The following is a 6,360-nucleotide window of genomic DNA, read 5'->3' on the forward strand; positions in this document are numbered from 1 at the left end:
CGTTCTTCCCTCCCCTTCTTTCCTTCCCTCCCTCCCTTCTTTCCTTCCCTCCCTTCTTTCCTTCCCTCCCTTCTTTCCTTCCCTCCCTTCTCTTTTCTTTCTTCCTTCCTTCTTTCCTTCCCTCCCTCCCTTCCTTCTTTTCTTCCTTCCTTCCCTCCCTTTCTTTCCTTCCCTTTTCTTCCTCTTCTTCCCTCCCTTTCTTCCTTCCCTTCTTCCCTTCCTCCCCTCCCTCCCTTCCTTCTTTTCTTCCTTCTCCTCCCTCCCTCCCTCCCTCTCCTTTCCTCCCTTCTCTTTCTTTTCCTTTCCCCTCCCCTTCCTCTTCCCCTCTCCTTTCTTTGCAGCTAAACCTTTCCTCCTGCCCTGGTTGATCCCTGGCCGTGCCTTTTGTGTGTGGGGGTCTTCTCCCCTCTCGATTCCCACCTTTGCCCTTTAGGGGGATTTACAGCGAGGTGTCTTTGTACACGTTTGCCTCGGTGCCCCTTGGGTCGCTTCTGCTCGGTCCCCTGCATGCCCTTGGCAGAATTCCAGGCGTGGCACTCTGCACCAGCCAGGCCGCTGGGAAGCTCCCGAGGCGAGGTGTAAAACTCCTCCTCCCCCATCCCCTGCTCCAAGCCCCCTTTTCTGAAGAGGAGGAGGAGGAAATGGGCACCTCAGAGGTCCATTCTGCCCACTTTGGTGCAGGAAGGAAGGGCGCAGGGCCGTGGGCATGGGCCTGGTGGCTGGCAAAGTCTCGCCCTCGCTGGGGGTTTGGGGTTTTATTTGTCAAAAAACACCCGATTCCCAGCTGGACCAGACTTTGGATTCCTTCGTAGCAGCCTCAGACTTAAGAGCAAGCATCAGATGCAGAACCAGCTCGGTTTTTAAGAAAGCTTCGTTGGCACAGGACCTCGCGTGGCATCCTAGTCCTCTAGTGCCAGCTGCTGCCCCTTTGGTGGTGTTTTTGCTCCTTCAGCGTGTAAGACAAGTAGTAAGTTATTGGCCAGTCCGGAGCCCCCCAAGAGACGCCTCCAGAAGGAGCCTTGCTGAGTCTCTGCCGCGGGGGGCCTCCCACCCAGGCCCCCGGGGCTGCCGGTCTCGGCCAGGAGTCAAACCAGCTCCAAGAGGCTTCGGTCTATGAAAATGCCTTCATCCCGGCAAGGGCATGCAGGGATCATGGTTTGCTTAGCATCTGGCCAAAGATCCTGGCTTCTTGTTTTCCTTTTATAAGCCAGAGCCAAAAAAAATCCAGGGCTTGTTCTTGGCTTACGAACCTTGCTTTCTTTTTCAGTAACAAAGCCAGGATTCTGAGTTTTTGGGACATAGTAAGCCAACCCAACATCTTGGCAAACCCTCCAGGGTCATCAAACCCCCTCATTCTGAGCTAATGTGGCCTCAGCAGAAGTCTGGGTGGGGTGGGGGTGGGGGGAAGAAGTCTATGCGATGAGGAGGAACTTGTGCGTGCGACATTAGCACGCAGCTCCCCGATCTTCCCACTCCCTGATTTCTGAGCCTCTCGAGGTCTTGTTTTTTTTTCCTAAGATACAAGCAGGGGACATTTTAAAATTGCACAGGAAGGGCTATCTCGGAGAATGCAAGAGCCATGATTTCCGCTACACAGCACCGACCGAGGTTGTTGTTGTTGTTGTTATTATTTTTGAAGGATCCCCGGATTCATTTATTTCTCTTCTTTTGCATTGCTGTGCTCTTTCTGTTTTTTTTTTTTTGCTTCCTCGTCGATTTCCCTTGAAACGAGGAGGAGGAAGTGAGTGCATAGCCACACCATCCGGCGTGGGGTGGGGGGGAAACGGATTTCTGACAGAGAAAGGAAGACGGGATGAGTCCAGAAGGACAGAAGAAAAAGCATAACTGTGTCTTTACTAGAAGGTTTCTCATTAGTCAACCATTGGAAGGGTGTGTGTGTGTGTGTGTGTGTGAACCCGTATAGTTCCTGCTTCAGCTGAGAGCCTCCTCTCCAAACGGATCAAGACGCAGGCAGTTTTTTAGAGGTGTTTTCGGTTCTGGTCTGCAACTGGGGAACCCCAAACTTAAGGCAACTGAGGCAGAGCAATGGGGAAGAAAATAAAAAATAAAATCCTCCCAACGGATCTCATTTTGAGAAGAGCCGGTCTTATCCAGGGGTAGCATGTAGCTTGACCGGCGCTCAAAACAGCCCTCGGTTGTAAAAATCTGGATTGTAACATCAGCAACGAGAGTATATTAAAACGGAATTTTAAAAAATCCAACCTGTGATACTTGTGCGTGATTTGGTTGTAAGGATGCAGCCGTCGCCAAGTTCTCTCTTGCGCCCGGCTGACGGTCTGCCTCACTGCAGTTGATGGGCAGAATCCAGGTCTTTGTAATTGATACTACTTTGTAGTTGATACTACTTTGTAATTGATATACGGCAGTGGTTCCCAAACTTGGCAACTTTAAGACTTGTGGACTTCAACTCCCAGAATCCCCCAAGTAGCAAGAAGAAAGAGAGTTGGCCAGAAGTTGAGACCTTCTCTAGTTGAGTGACACATCCTTCTAAACCAGTGGTTCCCAAACTTGGCAACTTTAAGACTTGTGGACTTCAACTCCCAGAATTCTCCAGCCAGCTCTGCTGTATAAATTGGACCTCGGTTGCCTAGCTTAGTGGTCTCCAACCTTGGCAACTCTGTATAAATTGGACCTCAGTTGCCTAGCTCAGTGGTCTCCAACCTTGGCAACTTTAAGACCTGTGGACTTCAACTCCCAGAGTTCCTCAGCCAGCAAAGCTGGCTGAGGAACTCTGGGAGTTGAAGTCCACAAGTCTTAAAGTTGCCAAGTTTGGGAACCACTGATATACGCTATTGAGGCCCACAAGCTCATCCATTCTTTACTTAACCGTCTCTCCCTAAGGCAATTCCTTTCTGAGCTTCCCTGCTGGAAGAAAATGACATTTTTAAAGAAATGACAACGAGAAAAAGTATTTTCCGGTGAGAAAAAGCTCTCCTAGCTTAATTACGAACCCAGGAAAGAGAGTCCAAAAAACTATCGGGGTTGTGTTGCTACCTTTTCGGATCCCTTCTCATTTGTAGGGTGTTTGTGTGTGTCGCTGAATCACTGGAGATCCGTTTGCAGGGATCCGTTTAGTTCCTCCTGTTAAGATCGCCTGTTTTTTTTGCTGCCCCGTTTCTTCGCTAACCCTCCCGATAAAGTGACTTTTGTGAGGACGGGGGCCTTGCACGGAAACAATGGGTGCCAAAGAGGCCACCGGACAAAGGACACATTGAAAGCCAGCAGCTGTTCCAACCATGGGCCCATCCTTTGTGGTGGTGGTGGAGAGGACGCCAGATTTCCCCCGTTGGGCCACCCCAGTTGGTCACGTAGGTTTCACAGGGCGAAACAGCCCACAGCCGCTTCTGCTGGATCCTCCGATCCCATTCGGCTGCTGAAGGATCTAGGAGAGCCTTGTTCATCCCTGGTGGCTGGTCTTCCTTGGATGAGTTGGGCCAGGCGGAGAATGCAGGTTTTCAAGCTTTACTCCCCGAAGGAAGCCGCTTGCCGGGTTCAGTGGGACCTATTGGAGGGCACCAGGGCTTTTAGCAGAGGGTGTAACGTTCCCGTGGTTCGCCCATGAAGCCAATGTGGAGAAAAGACAGGACACGACCTTTCTCGGGATGGAGCAACCCAGATTGGGGGTCTGAGAGTCCCTTTTATTGAGATAGGACAAAGGCAGGAGGAGCAGTAACGTGATTAAAAACAGCCTGTAAAAGTACAATTTCTAATCATCTGCTCAGGGAAGTTCTGTCTATATATGGTCAAATCCTGGGCGTCATTGGTAGGGCACATCTCAGGATGTTATGTTATGCACTATCAGGATGTTATGGAGTTTTAGGAGTTTGTTTTCTCCTGTGTGGTTCAGCGTGGCCCTGCATGACCCGTTATCCACTGGGCCATGGGTGACACAAGGAACTAGATTACAACAAGAGGGGTCTCCAACCTCGGCAACTTTTGAAGACTTGTGGACTTCAGCTCCCAGAATTCCCCAGCCACACTGGGGAATCCTGGGAGTTGAAGTCCAGAAGCCTTCAAAAGCCATTCTCAGGGTTGCCAAGTAGTCCTTTTAGTCTTCAGACGGCCTTAAGTGGCTCTACAGGTGGGCCACGCCCACCCTCTGCGGTGCCCCCTGCCCAGTGAACCAGTTGTCGTCTTTGCTCTATTGGGCGACTTATGGGCAAGTGCCCCCTGGTGACCCCTCCCTGTCCTATCAAATCAATAATTTATTCCCCCTCCCCTCCTTCGTGGCCCTGTTCTCAAGACCCCGAAGCTTCACTCATTTTAGTCGGTCGCAAAAAAGAAATGTTTCATCTCTGAACAGCAAAGGGATAAAATTGTAATCTGTTTCACGCCAATGTGTCTGGCGGCCAGGCTGGGGTCTTTCCTTGCCCCCCAGCCCTCTGGAAATCTTCAGCGGAGTCCCCCCCAATGGTGGTTTTGCAGCCCCTCCCCTCCCCCCTTTGCTCCCTCTTTTGCTGAACAGCCAGTTTGGGAATGAATTCTGAAAATCACAAGATGCTCTTCTTTGTGTGTGTTGTCTTTGTGTTGGTCACAACAAAGATGTCACCTCTCTGGGTATGGAAGCAATTCCTGCAGTCAGCTTCCAACTAAACAGGAAGCAAGCTCAGCTTTCTTCTAATTAAGCAAACATATACTAATACGCAGTGTGATTCTATATACACGTAACTCACATCTTGGGTTTTCCCATTTGCAACATCCATTTCCCAGGGATCTTTGCAGATTCGAGGGGTAAGAGAGATCTGGGGGGGGGGATACACATTTCCGGCATTGCAAAAACCATTTGTGCCTCCTAAAACCCAGTTTTCGATTGGCTGGTTGCTTCGTATCCCACCTGTAAACCGGGCGCATCTACATCTCGGCTTCCTGCTGCCCAATCCGGGTTTGTTAAATAAATAAAATCCTTATTAATAAAGACCACCCAAGTACGCAAACCGCAGATCCCGAGGTCGGCCGAGTTCAGAACAGGGCCTGGTTGGAACCCGCTTAACCCGAAGCCGGAATGGAACCGCTTGGAAAGGGAAAGCAGTAGCTTTCACGTGTACAGTTTGCTGCTCGAGCTGTCGTGTGAACGGGGGGGGGGGGGTGTTTCTTTCGCCAGCCGGATGAAACCGGCCTCGTTTCTCTCCACCCTTGAGGAAGACACCCCCCCCCCGAGGAACGGACGCTTCCCCTCCCCCCAATCTCTCCACCAGCGGTCAAACTGGAGCGCGGGACCCCCTAGAGGGCGGGCCGGAGACCACAGCAGCAGCGTCCCTTTTTGCAAGCGGGCGCCCGCCGCCCTTCGCGACGTTGCCCCGCGGGCGCCTTCCGGGCTCCTGCAAAGGGAGGAGCCGGGCAGGTCGGGCGGGGGGGGGGGGGGCTTTGCCTGCAGATTCTCCAAATTGGGGGAGGGGTCCCTTGCAGAAACGGGGGGATCCTTTAGAAAGGGGGTTCCGTCCAGAAAGGGGGGGCATTGGGGAAAGGGGGAGCATTGGGGAAAAGGGGTTCCGTCCAGAAAGGGGGGGCATTGGGGAAAAGGGGAGCATTGGGGAAAGGGGGATCATTGGAGAAAGGGGGAGCATTGGGGAAAGGGGGATCATTGGGGAAAGGGGGATCATTGGAGAAAGGGGGAGCATTGGGGAAAGGGGAGCATTGGGGAAAGGGGGAGCATTGGGGAAAGGGGGAGCATTGGGGAAAAGGGGATCATTGGAGAAAGGGGGAGCATTGGGGAAAGGGGGTTCCTTCCAGAAAGGGGGAGCATTGGGGAAAAGGGGAGCATTGGGGAAAGGGGATCATTGGAGAAAGGGGGAGCATTGGGGAAAAGGGGATCATTTGGAGAAAGGGGGAGCATTGGGGAAAGGGGGAGCATTGGAGAAAGGGGGTTCCGTCCAGAAAGGGGGAGCATTGGGGAAAAGGGGAGCATTGGGGAAAGGGGATCATTGGAGAAAGGGGGAGCATTGGGGAAAAGGGGATCATTGGAGAAAGGGGGAGCATTGGGAAAGGGGGAGCATTGGAGAAAGGGGGTTCCGTCCAGAAAGGGGGAGCATTGGGGAAAGGGGGATCACTGCAGAAAAAGGGGGATCAGTGGGGAAAGGGGGAGCATTGGAGAAAGGGGGGGCATTGGGGAAAGGGGGTTCCGTCCAGAAAGGGGGAGCATTGCAGAAAAACGGGGGGGGGTTCCCGTGGAAGCCCAGATCAGCCCCCTCTCCCAGCTCCACTCTGCACGTGCTCAGAGGCCGAGTGCAAGGGAAGGGGGAAAGGATCGGGGGCGCGCGCGCGTGCCCGGGGCAGCAGCAGCCGCCGGAGGAAGCAGAAGGGAGGGAAGCGGTTCCGGGGCTGGGCGAGCGATCGAGGCCG

The sequence above is a fragment of the Thamnophis sirtalis genome, unplaced genomic scaffold (assembly GCF_051295495.1).
Source record: "Thamnophis sirtalis isolate CommonGarterSnake01/CBP01778 unplaced genomic scaffold, rThaSir2_p1.2 scaffold_2, whole genome shotgun sequence".
Lineage (NCBI taxonomy): Eukaryota > Metazoa > Chordata > Lepidosauria > Squamata > Natricidae > Thamnophis > Thamnophis sirtalis.